Source organism: Salvelinus alpinus, chromosome 9 (assembly GCF_045679555.1).
Source record: "Salvelinus alpinus chromosome 9, SLU_Salpinus.1, whole genome shotgun sequence".
Lineage (NCBI taxonomy): Eukaryota > Metazoa > Chordata > Actinopteri > Salmoniformes > Salmonidae > Salvelinus > Salvelinus alpinus.
In genome coordinates, this window is record NC_092094.1 from 72,352,497 (window position 1) to 72,373,673 (window position 21,177).

The 21,177-nt window shown below is 41.4% G+C and overlaps 1 pseudogene; it reads right to left on the reverse strand.

The window, feature by feature from the left end:
• Position 1: 1 nt before the first annotated feature.
• Positions 2-18,288, reverse strand: LOC139530983 (xaa-Arg dipeptidase-like; annotated as a pseudogene).
• Between the last annotated feature and the right edge of the window lie 2,889 nt (positions 18,289-21,177).

A 21,177-nucleotide genomic window follows, 5' to 3' on the forward strand; every position in this document is an offset into this window, starting at 1 on the left:
ATGTTTTCTGAGAAAGAGGAAGTCATTGCATCTGAAATGGAAGAACACGTTTTGAACTAGCCTACTGCAAAGTAAAGACATGGAAATTGACATATTACAGTAATTGCAATGTTGTAGCTTCTCATTAGAAACTTTGCTTTATGGTGTATTAGAATTGCTTCATTGATAACAATGATTACCATTCTTCGAAAATCATGAGCAACTTGGCACTGATTGCAGAGCAGCCTCTGACTAGAGGTAGTTTGAATCAATACTTCCTGTTAATCACGAGGTCATCAATGTTTTTTCCATGAATGTGTGGAGCCAGTAGTGTCCTTGTCTTTCGGTCCTTGCTCCTGCTTCAGTTTGGCCTCAGAGAATTCCACCCTCATCTTGTGAAACAGCTCAGGGCAGCACAGTACATCCACAGCTGTCATGGCCAGGGCCTTGGCCGTCCGGAGCGTGTAAAACTGGGCCTTTTCTGCACCTGGACCATTCAATGGAATAGACATGTGAATCAGTGGAGGCTGCTGAGGGGAGGATGGCTCATAAGCCGTCCTCCCCTCAACAACCTACACTGATGTGAATAATGTCATAACGGTCAGAAAATCAGTCTGTACCAGGGTCCATTTTGTATCCATTTTCTGTATTCAGTTTATTTTATAGAGCTTAAAATAGGCTGAAATCAAGTTGAGCAGTACCCATCTCTTTTTATTACTGGATCCTACCTGCAGCTGCGGTATACTCCTCAGTATGGTTCAGTGCATCGGTGCCAATGTAAAAGAAAGGGTGTATCCCAGGGACGACAAATGACACGTTGCCAAAGTCAGTGGAACCTGCCAAGACTATGAAGACAAGTGCTCATCTCCAGTAATATTACTCTCTCTACAATTATTATTATTTAATTTTTTCTACCTGAGAAATTGTTCTGCACTTCCACAAACTCAATCCTCAAGGCTCTACCATTCTCTTCGTGGAGCTGTGCAAGGGTGGTGTTGGGAAGGATGTTGGAATATGTGTGGTTTGGATAAGTTCTCCCCACCTATGGGAAATAAACTTACACAACTTACCCACCAACATATTTTCCCTCAACCTTGATGGTAAACAAGGGACAACGGAAAAAAATGCTATTTTGAGCATGCTTACTTGACAACCAGTTGCTCTCTCTAACACACACACACACACAAACGCACACACACTTGAGTCCTCTGTCGTAGCGTGACAGCCATATGGCCTTGTCTTTATTAATTTATTTAATTACCTGAAGCAGGCCTCTGCCTTGGCTTTGAGGTCAGACAGGTCCGTGACCAGTGGAGTGCTCCACTGTAGTACTCCAGCCCGGTGTAGGCTGGGATGATGTTAGGCTTCACTCCACCATGTTTGATGATGCCTGTGGAAGAAGACAAAGAAGAAGCCAATTGAACCTTTATGTCTGATAAGAAAGAGGTGTACACAGAGACTGTGGATCAGCCAGGTATGGTGGTTTGTTCAACAGCTGTTACAGTATGAAGCCATCAATGGTGTACACAAAGACTTGATACTTAACTGCACAGGCGCAACAGGTGAATACCAAAATATCACTTTAAAGCACATCAAATCAAAACATTACTTTCAATGGTTATGCCCACACATGCAGGCCGGGGCGCAACTTTGGTTTTAGAAACGTGGGGGGGATGTAGTATATATATATATACAGTTGAAGTCGGAAGTTTACATACACCTTAGCCAAATACATTTAAACTCAGTTTTTCACAATTCCTGACATTTAATCTTAGTTAAAATTCCCTGTCTTAGGTCAGTTAGGATCACCACTTTACTTTAAGAATGTGAAATGTCAGAATAATAGTAGAGATAATGATTTATTTCAGCTTTTATTTCTTTCATCACATTCCCAGTGGGTCAGAAGTTTACATACACTCAATTAGTATTTGGTAGCATTGCCTTTAAATTGTTTAACTTGGATCAAACGTGTTGGGTAGCCTTCCATAAGCTTCCCACAATAAGTTGGGTGAATTTTGGCCCATTTCTCCTGACAGAGCTGGTGTAACTGAGTAAGATTTGTAGGCCCTCACACACGCTTTTTCAGTTCTGCCCACAAATTTTCTATAGGATTGAGGTCAGGGCTTTGTGATGGCCACTCCAATACCTTCACTTTGTTGTCCTTAAGCCATTTTGCCACAACTTTGGAAGTATGCTTGGGGTCATTGTCTATTTGTAAGACCCATTTGCGACCAAGCGTTAACTTCCTGACTGATGTCTTGAGATGTTGCTTCAATATATCCACATAATTTTATTTTCCTCATGATGCCATCTATTTTGTGAAGTGCACCAGTCCCTCCTGCAGCAAAGCACCCCCACAACATGATGCTGCCACCCCCGTGCTTCACGGTTGGGATGGTGTTCTTTGGCTTGCAAGTCTCTCCCTTTTTCCTCCAAACATAACGATGGTCATTATGGCCAAACAGTTCTATTTTTTTTTCATCAGACCAGAGGACATTTCTCCACAAAGTACAATCTTTGTCCCCATGTGCAGTTGCAAACCGTAGTCTGGCTTTTTTTATGGCGGTTTTGGAGCAGTGGCTTCTTCCTGGCTGAGCGGCCTTTCAGGTAATGTCGATATAGGACTCGTTTTACTGTGGATATAGATACTTTTGTACCTGTTTCCTCCAGCATCTTCACAAGGTCCTTTGCTGTTGTTCTGTGATTGATTTGCACTTTTCGCACCTAAGTACGTTCATCTCTAGGAGACAGAACGCGTCTCCTTCCTGAGCGATATGACGGCTGCGTGGTCCCATGGTGTTTATAATTGCATACTATTGTTTGTACAGATGAACGTGGTACCTTCAGGCATTTGGAAATTGCTCCCAAGGATGAACCAGACTTGTGGAGGTCTACAAAATCCTGGCTGATTTCTTTTGATTTTCCCATTATGTCAAGCAAAGAGGCACTGAGTTTGAAGGTAGGCCTTGAAATACATCCACAGGTACACCTCCAATTGACTCAAATTATGTTAATTAGTCTATCAGAAACTTCTAAAGCCATGACATCATTTTCTGAAATTTTCCAAGCTGTTAAAGGCACAGTCAACTTAGTGTATGTAAACTTCTGACCCACTGGAATTGTGATACAGTGAATTATAAGTGAAATAATCTGTCTGTAAACAATTGTTGGAAAAATTACTGCACAAAGTAGATGTCCTAACCGACTTGCCAAAACTATAGTTTGTTAACAAGAAATTTGTGGAGTGGTCAAAAAACGAGTTTTAATGACTCCAACCTGAGTGTATGTAAACTTCTGACTTCAACTGTATACCTCCCATCCCCAGTGAAAGTTGCGCCCCTGCATGCAGGTACATGACAGTAGGAGCCTCTCTCATTCATTATTTAACATGGAGTCTCCAGTCTGGCTTTAGCTGCTGCCTCAGAACTGACTGTACGCCAGCACTGCTGCATTGACCCCCTCCCAGGGGTAAGCTGCAGCATGAGAATCCTTCCCATGGTACTTCACTGTCACACTGAGAATAGATTAACAAAGATTGAACCAAAATGGAAGCATATAACGTTCAGTTAAAATGTTGTAAACTGGAATTGGATACAGACGGCAGAAACAGAATCTCACTCTGTAATGGATACACATGGTAGGAAGGCAACATCCTGCTGAGCGGGGTGAGCCATGAAGACAACATCCATGTCTTCAAATGCCCCAGCCAGGATGAGGTCAACCTTCCCTCCTCCATCCTCTTCTGCTGGGGTCCCAAGAACTGTCACCTATGGCAATGACACATGGCTGTGTTAACTGAGGCAATTTAATCAATCAGTAGGTCAATCGATCATTTATTCAAATGTCAGAAGGTGACATTTTATCCATGCACAATCATTTAGTAAGTGGACAACTGGACACACCTTTAATGCCACAATATATGCACTCGCTGCTGGAAAAATGTACCTTTACACGGAGAGGAGTCAGACAGTCTGTTGGTTCTCTTACTAATCCTCAGCCCTAGTGCAACAGCCACACCGACTTCTGCTATAAGGTTGTGTCCACATACATGGCCAATACCTGGCAATGCGTCGTACTCGCATAGGAATCCCACATTCAAAGCTCTGTCCCCGTCTTTGCCACCTAATGGGCCCCATGTCGCCCTAACTGCGGTAGGCAGTATGTGACTTTAAACTTCCCATAAGTTATCATCAGAGAGAAAACGAACGAGCCTGTCGTGTGACTGTTTCTCCCTATATCAAGGCCCTGGACATCACCATATGTCTTGGCTTAGAATGAACAGCTTGTCTTGAATTGTGTCTATGCAGGATCCAATATTGTGTTTCAACTGCATTCTATTTTCACGCGATTGAAAGCCTAGTGCCGTAATCTGTTTAGCAGTCCAGCAAACTAGTAATAGTCTTGCGCAGTAAAAGTTGTTTATGTTTTTAATTTTTCTGTGGCATACTGATTTTGAGATAATAACTAGGGCAGAGGTGTCTCACCGCCATCTACTGTCTGGAGTAAGAATGTGCACTTATTCAATGTGAGGTATCTGAGGAAGGCTGTAATTATTATGGGGCTATAATTTAAACCATTCTGAAATTAACTAGATTTTTTTTTTTAAGTAGGCCTGAAAAGCATTTGTCTTAATCTATAGATGGTCATAAGCAAGGCTGAGACTATTTTGAATGGTGTCATTTTTGCAATCTCACATATGTAGGCTTAACGAGAAGCGAATCGAGTGAAGTCCATCAGCATTCTGCATTTCAATTAATATGAAACTAATAAATAGAATCAGAGGTTCTTTTTCACTATTACTACACTAGAGGGACCCAAAGTAATATTTTTGTGCCGATGCAAGCAACATGCTCCATGGTTGTTATTACTGTATTATATATCAATGCCTACAGCACTTAAAATCCTATTATTTGACAGAATGAGGGTTTTGCAGGAATTATTTCAGAATCCATTTTGTGAAAAAGACAATAGACTGTATTGAATACAACATTTGTCTCTCACCTTGAATTAATAATGAAATCCAAACTGACAATAGCGTGAAATAAAAGCATAGAAGGAATAAATTATTCCCCCCTCCTTTTTTGAATGTCAAAATACTTTTTTCATGGTCACTCGAATAATAAAACACTCATGCAGGAAACAACGAAGTACCTTGGGATGGGGCTACACAACTGCGAGCAAGGTCTGACCCAGCGGAACGAGCTCAATTAGTGCCAAATTAATAAAGACAAGGCCATATGGCTGTCACGCTACGACAGAGGACTCAAGTGTGTGTGCGTTTGTGTGTGTGTGTGTGTTAGAGAGAGCAATTGTGTGCATGCGCTGTGTGTAAGTGTGTGCGCACTCTTCGTGCGCGTGTGTGTATAGAGGGGCTGCCGTGTAGGAGTTGGGGGGTTAATTGGGGTCTTTGTCAGCCACAGGAGGAGATGTTGTTGGACAGTCCAGAGCATGCTGTCACCAGTACCCCTCTCTGACAGGGCCTGTCACTCAGTTTACTTTACACACCACTGGTGTCACTCTCTATTGTCTGTCAATTAACTGACATGAGGGAAATAACCCTTTTGCTTTCCTATTTTCTTAACCACTGATTTAGTTTGTGGACAGCTGTTTAATTCCACCTGATTACCTAGTAGTGCTTCATACCCTTTAATATCTACCCTGAGAGGATCAAGACTGTCCATGCCAAACAATTTCCGTCAGCTTTCTCTCCGTTTCTCAGTGGTGGATAAAACATTCTAATATAATATCTATGTTATTGCACTACTAAAACAGACGGTACGATATTAGCTCAATAGTGTAGAATACATTTCAACTCGTGTCTTAATATGAAATAAAGGTGCCAGGAATGCCAATCTGAATGATGGGCCAAATAAAATCCTTGCCAAATCCATAAAGTTCTCTCTTGCAGCAACATAGAGACATTTCCTATGTTCAATATTTCAAGTAACCCTTGACGTGATGACTTGATCAGTGCAATCCGTCAGTGAATTGGCATCAATCCAAAGTAGAGTGATATGATATGCACATACAGGCATCACAACAACAGGAATTCCTTAGGGAATAGTGTGTTGCTGGGCAGAATAAATGTGCTCCTCATTTCAATGAAATTAGTGATTGGATAACAAAGACCTGTGTTTACTGCATCGTGTGTGTTGTGTGCTACCTTTGCTGTGTGTGTGTGTGTGTGTGTGTGTGTGTGTGTGTGTGTGTGTGTGTGTGTGTGTGTGTGTGTGTGTGTGTGTGTGTGTGTGTGTGTGTGTGTGTGTGTGTGTGTGTGTGTGTGTGTGTGTGTGTGTGTGTGTGTGTGTGTGCGTGCATGCGTGTGTCTGTGTGTGTGTGCGTGTGTGTGTGTGTGTGTGTGTGTGTGTGTGTGTGTGTGTGTGTGTGTGTGTGTGTGTGTGTGTGTGTGTGTGTGTGTGTGTGTGTGTCATTGACTCTCATCACAATCAGTGATGTCCTCAGAGACACACTCAGACAGTACTGATCAGACGGTTTTAAAACATGAGGTTTCAGTCGACTGAGGTGAACTGTCATTCTGTCATTATTTCTGGAAAGATGGGATCTCAATACCACTATCGAAAAAAAAGCACACCCCAGCATGCACTGCTCCTCAGGCCAAGAGCTCTGATAATTGGAGGAGAGGCCGCATGGCCTCTTGAGAGTGTCTGTTTGCATGCTGCTTGACAGCCCTTCTTGTCATTTATGTCACACTGCACACACAATCACAGCACTCCTGCTGTGGTAAACACCTTCGAAAAAAATGTTTTTCTTCCTGTAGGTCTAGGAGGAGGTTGGGTGGGATTCTCTCAGTAATGGTCCTGGTTTTGTGAAGACCGAATGACAAAAACTGTTACAAAATATTGTCCAGGTACTTTTTTGTCTATCAGGTAAAACATAATACAGTATATAAATGCTTGCTAAAACACAAATATTCCCTCCAAAAGCTCCTCCCCAGCATTGTAATACAAAACAATGTTGTAATGCATTTCTCTCCTTAGATAAATTATGCATGGGGGTCCTATTCTTCTGCCTACTTCAGTTCTGTTACTCAGTGTATTGTGATTCTCAAGATTCACACAGAGAGCCCATACAACTGCCCAGCTACTCCCCAATATTCCACTGGAGGAGCGTATAGTTCCTTTGTGAAACCACAGAAACGGTTGCTGCCAGTCTCAATAATGTCACCCTTTGTTCCGAGTCTCGCTGAACAGGAAAGAGTGAGCTGTTCCTCCTACCGCAGAATAGCCTATCAGCAGGGTGGGTGGAGAGGTCTAGAGAATCAAAGGTTAGCACAGTCTCATGGTTTTTCTGTCCACAAAAGGTTAACCGCATGCTGTGCTTAAGTCTGTTGAGAGGCTAAAATGGCATTGTAGTGTACCGTCATAGTCTCAGTGCAGTGCAGAGACAACTACATCCTGGTCATGAGGAGAAAAATAATCATTAGACATTTCTCAAACAGACGCATCCAATGCTACAAAAGTACCAACAATGAGATTGGAACTAAGGTTGGAACTGGTCTGTGTGTCTGTCTGTATCAAACCTATAGTCCCCAATACTAAGCGACAAAGTGTAAACTAATACATACAGACAACAACAATCCAGCAGGCAAACAAATCTTTAATTAAGTCAGTGTCGGTGGAGCGTTCACAGATTTTACATTTTGGTAGAGGACCTACAATACCTCCTCTGTGAGAGCTTATTACGACTAGAATGTCTTCTACTGGCTTGAAAGTTCAAACACTGAACCCTGCATGTGTATTCACAAAGACATGAGAGCTACGGAAGCTACAATCGCAGTGCATTCCCCAATGGAAAGATCTTTGTTGGATATTTCCCACTTGGTAAGGTGAGGACAAAGATATTTAGATCTATTAATATTTTGAAGATGAGCTTTTTGGTTTGGGTCTGTGATTCATTTGTCTCTTTCTCTCGTATCTGTGCATCCTTCCATTGCTATTTTCATCATAATGATGCCACATATCTTTATTATTGATTTAGTTCACCAGTTTACATGTTCTTTGCCATGACCTTTGAATTACAGCAGTTGACTTATCACTAAGGAAGATAGTTCATTTTACCTCACAGATAGATTCATCATCACAGGATTCTTCCTCTGGTGCATTCATTGTTGAGATGATGGGTTATAGGTCTTTGAAAAGCGGTATAAATAAAACATGGTCTGGTGACGAGGGACTTGAGCACAGGTGGCTGGTGGCACCTTAATTGGGGAGGATGGGTTCATAGTAATGGCTGGAACGGAGCTAATGGATTAGTATCAAACACATCAAAAACATGGTTTCCATGTGTTTGATACCGTTTCTGTCACGACTTCCGCCGAAGTCGGTCCCTCTCCTTGTTCGGGCGGTGTTCGGCGGTCGACGTCACCGATCTTCTAGCCATCACTGATCCATTTTTCATTTTCCATTGGTTTTGTCTTGTCTTCCTTCACACCTGGTTCCAATCCCATTAATTACATGTTGTGTATTTAACCCTCTGTTTCCCAACATGTCCTTGTCGGAGATTGTTTGTTTGTATGTTTGTGTATTATGTATTGGTGCGCGATGGGTTCTTGTACCCACTTTTATTTATCTTGTAATTTTGATTATGGAGTTTTGTTAAGTCTATTAAACGACTCCATTTATACCAAGTTCGATTCTCCTGCGCCTGACTTCCCTGCCACCTACACACACGCTATTACAGTTCCACTCACTCCATTCCAGCCATTATTAAGAGCCGTCCTCCCCTCACCAGCCTCCTGTGGACTGGAGTGCACTGTCGGGTATAAAAACACATCGATATCACAAATGTTGCGTTGTCTCACTCTGAATACTAAGAAGGCTGATGTATTCCTCATCACAGTGGTTCAATTCAAAAAGGTGAAACTGTAGCTCAAAAGTCAAGCTGTTGCTATGAAATGGATCTACTGTGATTTAGCGTAGTAGGCATGAGGTGGGCGGGGGGAAAGAAGGGTGAGGATCAGATAGGAGTGTCATTGTCCTCAGGTGAACTCTCTCTCTCTGGAACACCTGCAGTCACAAATGGTAATATCCACTACCTCAGTGTGGACTGGTCACAGCCACTTGGAGGATACGAGTAGATGTGAGTCATAAACAGGGTCTCTCAGAGGTAACATTAGGTTTTGTTTTTGTCCAAGTTATATGTCGAAAATGTTTTCTTAGAAGGTTTAAAGAAACAAATAAAATATGACCATCTGGGGATTTCAAATTTCTTTCTTTCATTTTTGGTTGGATCTCTAACTTCACAGTTACAAACGTGCATACATGCACGCACTTACGCATTCACGCACGCACTCACTCACGCCAACACATCAGCCAGAGAGCTAGAGTAATTGGTAACTCTCCTATGGGAACTCTGGGGCATCTTCCTTGTCCTTGGTGTTCATGAGCTAATGTGATTGGCCACGGCTTCCTTGGATTCACACTCCTTGAATAATGCACATACTTAATATTCGCTCTTTAAAGAAAGGGTTTTATCATGACCTGTTGTCCATAGAAAATAGAAGAGGGTGTTTAAATCAAGACCTGACACATTTTGAACATGTATTGTTGTTACACACTAGAGACCATGTCCACATGGTTACTTGTTAGTGTATGATTTGATTTATTGCAAGTGTTTACTGATGCATTTACTTTGTGCATTCCCTGGCTGTTAGTGTGATAAATGCTGTTAAGTAATGTTTCTATAGTATGAAAAAGTATGAGTATCCTAAAAATATTTACTTTAATTCAATTACTATGTATACTACTGAAATATCCCGCAGAACTAATTCAATTTAATGAATGTCATGTGCTTGATCATTTAAATGTTAACCTCTAGTAATGACGCAATTCTTTTTCTGAATGAAGAATAATGTTGTCTCTACATTGTTTTGTCTTCTGCTCATGGACACAGTCATACAAGAATGATACCATAATATCATGAATATGAAATTAAAACGAGCTACTCATTATTAATAGCAACTGAACCAGAGTCATGATTAAATTACTTGATGGATTTGACTGTATTGATCAGCCAAACATCAGTATTCACATCACAAAATGCACATACATTTTGGATGATTTCATGCACAATGCATCATACCCATTAGGTCACATTTGGCCCTTCAACTGTATAATATTTACATAATAAGTAGGGTGTGATTACATTTCATATTCAACCCTTTTTTTATTAGTAGCTATGTTTCCATCCAATTGGCAACAGATTTTCATGCAAATATGTTCAAATCCACATAAAAACAATATGCGCATTTTCAAACCAGAGATGTGTTTCCATCAAATTGATTTGTTGCAGATACTGTGAAAGGCTGTGCATGTTGACATAATACACATACAAATGAAATGGGTTTCCATTGCATTTTCAACTCATCCGATGGTTTTCTCACAAAAAAAAACATGTTGTGTGATATAGCAAGTGTGCCCACTCTGGTATTGACACATGCGCTCTAGACAACAGTTTGCAGATAGAGTGCAGGTAGGCCAGCCTACATGATGAGATTTTTATGGACAAATGTATTGGTTTCCACTACTTACCACAGCCACAAAGTACAAATTGGCCAATCGTAAAAATGTATTGAAAAAAAAAAAATCTTTTTTTGGTCTTAATTTAAGGTTAGGGTTATGCATAAGGTTAGAAATTAAGTAAAGGCTAGGGTTAAGGTTAGGGTTAGGTTTAAAATCACATTTTAAGAAGAGAAGTTGCAGAAATAGATAGGGGTTTATGACTTTGTGGTTGTGGTAACTAGTGGCGACCAGATTATTGTAATTTATAAACTGGGTGGTTCCAGCCCTGAATGCTGATTGGCTGACAGCCGTAGTATATCAGACCTTATACCATGGGTATGACAAAACATGTATTTTTACTGCTCTAATTACATTGGTAACCAGTATAAATAATGCACCTCGGGGGGTTGTGGTATATGGCCAATATACGATGGCTAATGGCTGTGTACAGGCAAGCCGTGATGCGTGCATAAGAACAGCCCTTAGCAATGGTATATTGGCCATATACCACAACCCCTCTGCCTTATTGCTTAACTGTCAAACGGCAGGCAGGCATCGATGGTCATGTCACCAGAATAAGACACTCAATATTTATTGGAAAGTAGCATAATTTCATCACCTTGCACTTTCACCACCCTGTGAAGTTCATCATAATTTATTTCATCTGTAGACTAATAAATTGCATGCTTTCCAGCAGTGTTGCCATGTTCACGGTTTTCCTGCAAAATTGGGCTACTTTGAAAACGATGTCGCGGGTGAAAATTGCGGGTTTTTGTTGCGGGTTGCAAAATAAATGTACACATACATGTTTTCAATCTTTGCACCCACACTGCTTGCGCGCGTAACCAGGCGCTAAAATAGAACTTGGTTCTATTTATGACGTGTGATGCGCCTCAAGTCCTGCCTCTCCCATCTCCTCATTGTTTTTTAGGAGCATATACCCACATGGGTGATTGAAAGATAAACTGAGATCCACACTCCAGTCCAGTCGGAGGGGTAATGCACCTTAAAGTTGGTTGCCAACCACCATATAAAGTCCGAAGAAGAAGAAGCCTGAAGGAGGAGAGATTACTAGAAACAAACTCGGTTTACCGTTTTATCTGTGGATTAATTGTTGGAGTAGAGAACCTTGTGCATTTCAGGTAAAATAACAACCCTGTGTTTATATCCCAGGACAAATTAGCTAGCAACAGCAAGCTAGCTAGCTAAATTTCCATAAATGTTTGCTTATCGACCTGTCCCCAAATTAATATAATTGGTTCAGAGTTCGTTTTGATATTTCAACCTGAGTGTCCTGATCGTGTCTGGTGTGGGGTGACAAAATCAACATGCGCGCAATGGTGCACGCGTGCGGTCTGGTCAGCATGTTAGTTACACACTGCCGCCTTTAAAAAATATATTTAACTGTGACCTGCTGCTGACTGAGGCAGGCTGTTGCTGAGTGAGTGGTGGGGAGGGCCGGAGGGGTGTGTGTGTGTTGAGAGAGCAGCACAGCTATTGGCTGAGTCATGTGAGCGAGAGGAGATTAGGCTACAGGTAAAACAAATTCTAAAAAATAAACACTGGCTGTTGTTGACAAGCATATTCAGTTCATATACATATGTTTTATACTTAATTCAGTGATTCAAATGATGACCCCATCCTCAGTAGCCTATTCCAGTAGGCTATTGGGAAACACTTCTTACCTCTTAATAGCCTCGCTATTCATGTTGAATAAATTAGTCTGATAATTTGAACTAAGCAAGTTGCTAAATCGTTCAGTTTACATCTTGCCTACATCTTGTCTAGGCTACTGTATACCATCGGAAATGAGATCTAGGCCTATCAGGGGCAATAGAATACTTGCCTTAATCCAAGCAAACCATGGCAAATTTTAATTACATTCATAAACCAAGATTTGAGTCTGCAGCCTATGACTATTGAAATGGGTCTTTTGTAGTCTTAATATTTGGCACATAATAACAGCACAATAGCCAATAGCCTAACATTAGTTTTTATGTTGATTCAAGTTTTTCTTGCTCAGAGATTTCGAAATCCACTAAAACTCTCCTGTCGGGTTTATCTATAGTTATGCACATGCGCAAAGGGGATTTATTTACTATGATAAACCTGGTTCGAGCCCTGAATGCTGATTGGCTGAAAGCCGTGGTATATCAGACCATATACCACGGGTATGACAAGACATTACTTTTTACTGTTGTAATTACGTTGGTAACCAGTTTATAATAGCAATAAGGCACCCCCGGGGTTTGGGCTAGTTTTCAGGCCTTTTGGGCGGGTTTTGAGTGGTCATTAGACTATCAATTTTGCTTGACCTGGCAACCCTGCTTTTGAGACATTTTAGTGGGAGGGCCACACAACATGTCATCGCATAACTCCCAAGTTTATTTCGATGCGATGGTTATTATATCAATATTGTGCATTAATGCATTTCCAGCAACATTTGTCACATAATTAATTTTATCGACACAAAAATATCTTGTCTAGCGTATTTTATTTAGTCGACATTTGTAAAGTTTGCAGACAAATGTTATTTTTACATTAGGCCTGTCATGACATTTTTTACAGTAATACAAGTGTTCTCACAGGATTGTTCATTAAGTATTAGTGGAGGAGAAATTGGGAAAATCTAAATATCTGCCATGGTTGCTTAACAAAGACTCATTTTTTCCATATAGAGATCCAATCAGCTCAGATTTACTATTATAAAATGTATACTAATCACAAAATCTGAAAATAATTTCACAGGAAATTATAACGAGTATCTTCACTTTCTGCAATCAGTGATTACAAAAAAAAAGCTAAATGATGGCTTCACTCCATGCTGTGACTAAAGGGATGCAAAATGCAGACTTCACCCCTACTATAATCAACAGTACTATTTCCAATCAGAAACATGTTAGTAGATGAGATGTTTGCCAAAGAAAATGCCATCCATGATAGTACAGACACAAATTGATCAGAAGAACCTACAATTTCCCCTTCTATAATGGTTCTGTTCAACATGACCAGATAATATTGGTTCCTAATACACTATTTCGGAGCATGACATCGTTGATGGAATGGCATCATCCCAAATTAAATGTCAATACTGAATCGAAACAGTATATCACTCTGCAGAGTCTGCACCCATACTCAGAGATGTTTGTTAGCTTTAGAACATCTTGTATCCGTATTCTAATCATGGGAAGATTGTGTTTCTATTAAACAATATCCTTAAAGCATCAAATAATTAAAATGAAACAGTCTCCTTTGATGAACTGAGAGTGATTTATCTTCTTTGAAAGAATAGAGGGGACAGTGGATGGAAAACAATGACAGATCAGATGAACAGCAGAAGACAAATCACTGTAATATCCTATGATTATAGATAGAGATCCCGATGTCTACCTCCTGTGACATTACACTGACTTTGTCCCAGCCAGTCGGAACCAAGTCTTGTCTATCAGTGACATATTTAAAGCTCATACATCAATGACATAATCAATGTTCCCATTCTGAAACAACTGCTTCCTCAAACAGAATGAAGGGAGGCTGATAACGACCATGTGCTCCAGAGGCCACATTTAAATAATATATTGGGACATCAATTTTACATTTGGGCTTGATGAAAAGTATAATATGCTGATCTTCCTGTGCGAACAGGTGTCCTTGTTTGACAGTGCCATTAATCAATCAAAACCTAACAATGAACTCCCTTGACCTTGGACATGGACACAAGTTGGAGTGAGAGAGATTCAATGTAGTTAAAAGGTAAACCATTTAGATGTATGGGCTGCATAGAAGACAATGGGAGATGGTTCAGTTTAGTCTCCTGACAAGACATGTGGCATTGGCCTTCACTGGAGAAGCTCTGCCCTCATCTTGACATTTACCATGGTACTGTATTACACCAAGGGATGTATGAAAATACTACCTCAGCCAATGACTGCTATAGCTCTGTACTGTATACTGTATGCCTCTTGGGAAGGTTTACATATGTGACATAATGAGTATCAGAGTGTCTGGTACAGTACGGTCAAAGAGTTTTGGTGAAGTTGCTATGGTGATTTGCCCTCCAATGCGGGTAAAATTGTATTATTCCTCCTCATAATCTCCCTAAATGTAATTTCAAATGGGGATTGATAATTGCATTTGTCTAGATGTTATTTGATTGGGGACATAGATAGTAGTCAGAGCCAATTGCCAGAGGGATAGAAACAGTAAGAATGTGTGAATTACTACAGCACTGGGACAGCTATACAGACACATTGGATAATATGATGATGGTAATCATCACAAAAAGGTTAAGACTATTTGAAGATTGGACCTTCTTTTGACCTTTTTTTGTCTTCTTTTGACCAGGCTCAATACAGCAAGAAAGGTCAACACATTCACCCTCATCACTCTCATGAAAATATGTTACATGCAGTGAGCTGATCAGAGGTGCTGGGCTGGGGGGGGGGGGGGGGGGGTCTACTAAGCTAATATATGGAATGGTTTTAACTATTTCATTTAGAATTGTGTGTTTTTTCCCTGGTTTACATTCACCCTATTGCAGGTTTTATTAAAGTGCCTTCAGAAAATATTCACACCCCTTGACTGTTTCTACATTTTATTGCGTTAAAGCCTGAACTAAAGATTGATTAATTTGAGATGTTGTGTCACTGGCCTACACATACCCCATAATGTGAAAGTGGAATTATGGAATTATGTTTAGACATCTTTACAAATTAATTAAAAGTGAAAAGCTGAAATGTCATGAGCCAACAAGTATTCAACCCCTTTGTTATGGCAAGCATAAAACAGTTCAGGAGTAAAAATGTGCTTAACAAGTCACATAAGTTGCAGTGACTCACTCTGTGTGCAATAATAGCGTTTTAAAATGTTTATAAAAATATATATAGATATTTTTACCCCTTTTTCGCCCCAATTTTGTGGTATCCAATTGGTAGTTACAGTCTTGTCTCATCGCTGCAACTCCCGTACGGACTCGGGAAAGGTGAAGGTTGAGAGCCGTGTGTCCTCCAAAACACAACCCAACCAGGCCGCACTGCTTCTTGACACAAAGCCCACTTAACTCGGAAGCCAGCCGCACCGATGTGTCGGAGGAAACAGTGCACCTGGCGACCATGTCAGCGTGCACTGCGCCCGGCCCTCCACAGGAGTCGCTAGTGCACGATGGGACAAGGACATCCCTGCCACTCGAGAGGCCCTCAATAATAGTGTTTAACATGATTTTTTAATGACTACCTTATCTCTGTACCCCACATATACAATTATCTGTAAGGTCCCTCAGTCAAGCAGTGAATTTCAAACACATATTCAACTACAAAGACCAGGGAGGTTTTCCAATGCCTTGTAAAGAAGGGCACCTATTGGTAGATGGGTAAAAAAGCGCATTATATCCCTTTGTGCATGGTGAAGTTATTAATTACACTTTGGATGGTGTATCAATATACCTAGTCACTACAAAGATACAGGCGTCCTTTCTAAATGACCGCTCAGGAATTTCACCATGAGGCAAATAGCGACTTTAAAACAGTTACATAGTTTAATGGTTGTGATAGGAGAACACTGAGGATGGATCAACATTGCTACTTTTTGTCCTGAATACATTGTGTTATTTAGGGTAAATCCAATACAACGGCCACTTATGTTGCTTATGCCTAGAAACGGTCAAATGGTACAGCTAGTGTACATTCAATCCTCAGGGTCAAGTTTAAGGAGCTCCTTTAGCACCTCAGACTCAGTGACTGCCTGCAGGGAGAAACTTTGTAGCGGGGCAGGGGAAAAAGAGGGAGAAGCATCGGGGATAGTCGCATTAGAAGGGGTGGGATATGAGGAAATGTTGGACGAGCAAGGAGGCATGGCTGAGTCAAATAGGAATCCAGACTTAATGAAGTGGTGATTAAGGAGCTCAGCCATGTGCTTCTTGTCAGTAACAACCACATCATCAACGTTAAGGGACATGAGCAGCTGTGAGGAGGAGGGTTTATTCTCCAGGTCTTTACCCGTTTTCCAGAACTTTTTGGGGTTAGAGCCACAGAGAGAGAACTGCTCCTTAAAGTAACTAACTTTGGCCTTCCGGATAGCCTGAGTGCACTTATTTCTCATTTGCCTGAACGATAGCCAGTCAGCCTGAGTATGCGCGTGTCGAGCCATTCGCCAAATGCAATTCTTGAGGTGGAGTAACTCTGCAAGATCACGGTCGAACCAGGGGCTGAACCTGTTTTTAATTCTCAATCCTTGTCATATGAAGAGAAATTAAGATAAAAGGTATCGGTGCTCATCGGCCATTGGACATAAACATCGGCCATTGGAATCAGTGACTAACTGCAAACGTTGCAAAGCAATCACTAGCCTGCTATTCAGTAGAGTGGGTGTGTGGTACAATTCTGGCTTTAAGGGTCTCTTTTCCTTTTTAAAAGGATAAACATTCACATGCAACACCATGAGACAGAAAAAGTTGAATATCAATCAAAATCAAATCAAATTTATTTTATATAGCCCTTCGTACATCAGCTAATATCTCGAAGTGCTGTACAGAAACCCAGCCTAAAACCCCAAACAGCAAGCAATGCAGGTGTAGAAGCACGGTGGCTAGGAAAGACTCCCTAGAAAGGCCAAAACCTAGGAAGAAACCTAGAGAGGAACCAGGCTATAAGGGGTGGCCAGTCCTCTTATGGCTGTGCCGGGTGGAGATTATAAAAGAGCATGGCCAAGATGTTCAAATGTTCATAAATGACCTGCATGGTCAAATAATAATCAGGAGTAAATGTCAGTTGGCTTTTCATAGCCGATCATTAAGAGTATCTCTACCGCTCCTGCGGTCTCTAGAGAGTTGAAAACAACAGGTCTGGGACAGGTAGCACGTCCGGTGGACAGGTCAGGGTTCCATAGCCGCAGGCAGAACAGTTGAAACTGGAACAGCAGCAAGGCCAGGTGGACTGGGGACAGCAAGGAGTCATCATGCCCGGTAGTCCTGACGCATGGTCCTAGGGCTCAGGTCTTCCGAGAGAGAGAAAGAAAGAGAGAAGGAGAGAATTAGAGAGAGCATACTTAAATTCACACAGGACACCGGATAAGGAGAAGGAGGAGAAGTACTCCAGATATAACCAACTGACCCCATTCCCCCGACACATAAACTACTGCAGCATAAATACTGGAGGCTGAGACAGGAGGGGTCAGGAGACACTGTGGCCCCATCCGATGATACCCCCGGACAGGGCCAAACAGGAAGGATATAACCCCACCCACTTTGCCAAAGCACAGCCCCCGCACCACTAGAGGGATATCTTCAACCACCAACTTACAATCCTGAGACAAGGCCGAGTATAGCCCACAAAGATCTCCACCACAGCACAAACCAAGGGGGGGCGCCAACCCAGACAGGAAGATCACGTCAGTAACTCAACCCACTCAAGTGACGCACCCCTCCTAGGGACGGCATGAAAGAGCACCAGTAAGCCAGTGACTCAGCCCCTGTAATAGGGTTAGAGGCAGAGAATCCCAGTGGAGAGAGGGGAACCGGCCAGGCAGAGACAGCAAGGGCGGTTCGTTGCTCCAGAGCCTTTCCGAATACATTGGCCATGCTGTCAATCCAGCATGACTTCTGCCGCATTAAAAACAACTGGTAACTCTGGAACTGGGAAATCTCCAACTTCAGTGAGTTCAAGACAACTGGGAACTCTGAAAAAAACTAGTTCCGACTGGGAAAATAAGTTTTGAACGGTCATCCAACTCTGAATTCCAAGTCGGGAGTTCGGGCCTCTTTCTAGAGCTCCGACCTGAAGATCACTGACGCCATGTTTCGACCTTGTTTCTCAGTTGTCTTGAAAGCACCATAAATCTAGAAATGCCAAAACTTTGATGATGAAGTTTGATAACAAAATTTTCCCACAAGAAGAACCGCTGCACCACCTTCCTGTTCAGGAGAGCACAGCACAACACGGTGAGTCCAAAAATGTCTTGCATGATGCTTGCATGATGATCCTGTCGCTGTACATTTCAAAAGTGCTGAACAAAGTTATATTTACTACGTCCGTCATAGCTCGGTCATTCATTTCTTAAGCAAAATTATGGATTGCCTCTTATCCACTCATTGTTCCCTCATGCCATAGTTTGTACATCTCAATTGTCCGTAGAAACCCCATTTGTTAAGCAAGTCAGCCATATCAGCTATGTTTCTTAAAAAGGCGGTAAATGAGGCTGAATGAACTGTTTCACTGCCAGACAAGGCTCCGCTGATAGACAGGTGTAGCGGTGGTAAGGACTCACTCCATGGGGCTGAAAAGAAAGCTCTGCTGTTTGGGACAGCTTTATGAAGGCCCTAACGGTTTGTAGGCTCCGTTTGTCACCGTTATAGTGCAATTCATGTATTGGTTAGTGTTGTGTTGTGTAGTGGCTTTGCTGGCATGCAACGTATTTTTTAAGTGAGTTTGCCCCACCAGGATTTACATGCTAAAATCGCCATGGCAGACAGTGCAGGAAGGCTTGCCAACATGATGAGATGATTATGGACAAAAGAGCGAGATGTTTTTTTGTCAAAAGGCAGCCAAGCATCGATCATGATGTCACCAGAATAAGACCCTCGATATTCAAAGGACCATCAATTACCATGCACTTTCACTACTCTGTGAAATTCATCATAACTTATTTCATCTGGAGCCTAATAAACTGCATGCAATCAAAACTACGAAATAACACATATGGAATCGTGTAGTAATCAAAAAAGTGTTAAACACATTGGCATTCTCTCAACAAGCTTCACCTGGAATGCTTTTTCAACCGTCTTGAAGGAGTTCCCACATGTGCTGAGCACTTGTCATAGTTTTGATGTCTTCACTATTATTCTACAATGTAGAAAATAGTAAAAATAAAGAAAAACCCATGAATGTGTAGCTGTGTCCAAACTTTTGACTGGTACTGTAAGTATTTCGTATGATGTGCCTCTCTGGTTACATTTGACACAGAGTATCCCCTCCAACCTGAAACTAGAGAGACACAAATTTACTGTCCATTTTTCTCCTTACTGCCCTGTATGCTCAAAGTGCTTTCTCTCTGGAGGGGATTCTAACAAAATGTCCAGACATTCTATACGCCTAACACTTCCTCTCCTCTCTGAACTCAGGTCCTGTCAGGAGCACTCTCACCTCGAAGCTACACAGACATCTGCTGTTTGCCTGTAGCCTGTGAGACACTTCCAGTGTATTAGGGACTTAAAGATAGTGTGTCACTGAGCTGAACTGAGCGAGAGTAGTCATGGGGGAAATCATTAATGTCGGCACAGTGTAGGACAGAAGAATATCCCAGATAGAGAGATGTGGAGTCCTCTCCTTAGAAAAAAACACATCAATAAAGTTGATTCAAGGAATGGACACTGCTAAAATGGATTTTGGATATATGTGTTATCATGCAGCTCCGTTAAGCAGGCCAGCACCCCACAGCCGGCTTTCACACTGTGTCACTGTCTGTCACTATCTGACAAAGGCAGTGCGGGGTGCCTCACCCTAATTTGTGCCCCACCGAAGGTCATACAGTGAGCTCCAAAAGTATTGGGACATCATGGTAGCATCCACATTAATATAGAAGTGTTTATTAACATATTATATTACAATAAAAAAGACTCCAAAATATATTACAATAAAAAAGACTCCAAAATGACACAATACATGATTTACCATTCATTTCTATTTGTGATACAAGCTTGATGTAGTCATTACGTGCTATAAATACGGGGACCAAATACTTAACTTTTTACTGCTTTAATACACATACAGCGCATTCGAAAATTATTCAGACCCCTTGACTTTTTCCACATTTTGTTATGTTACAGCCTTATTCTAAAATTGATAAAGCATTTCCCTCATCAATCTATACACAATACCCCATAATGACAAAGCGAAAACAGAAATAACTTATGTAAATAAGTATTCAGACCCTTTGCTTTGAGACTCGAAATTGAGTTCAGGTGGATCCTATTTCCATTGATCATCCTTGAGATGTTTTTACAACTGAAGGTTCTCCCATCTCCACAGAGGAACTCTGGAGCTCTGTCAGAGTGACCATCGAGCTCTTGGTCAGCTCCCTGTCCAAGGCTCTTCTCCTTTTTTTGGAAAATCTAAAAGTAAACGAAACTGAAATAGCTTCCTTGGATAAGTGTCCACCCCCTTGTAATAGCAATCCTAAATTAGCTCAGGTGTAACCAATCACTTTCAAAATCACACCCCAAGTTAATTGGCCTGTATTAAAAACCTGTATTAACATGTATTGATTCAGATGATTTCAGAATGAATTTAGCAGTTCCTGTAGGTTCCCTCTGCTGGGTAATGAAATGCAAAGCAAACAGTCAACCATGAGCACCAAAGAGCTTTCAAAAGAACTCTGCGACAAAGTTGTGAAAAGGCACAGATCAGGGGATGAGTATAAAAAGATTTCAAAGGCCTTAAATATTCCTTGGAGCACAGTCAAGACTAAGAAGTAGAAGGTGTATGGCACCACTAAGACCACACCTAGATCAAGATATCCCTCCAAATTGGATGACTGAGCATGTTGGAGACGGATCAGAGAAGCTACCAACAGTCCAATGGCAACTTTGAAAGAGTTACAGGCATTTTTTAGGTCAAAGCGTGCATGTAACAACAGTGCCCCAAGCAGCCATTACTTAAGATAGCCCACCTTGATTCCCATTTGTAGT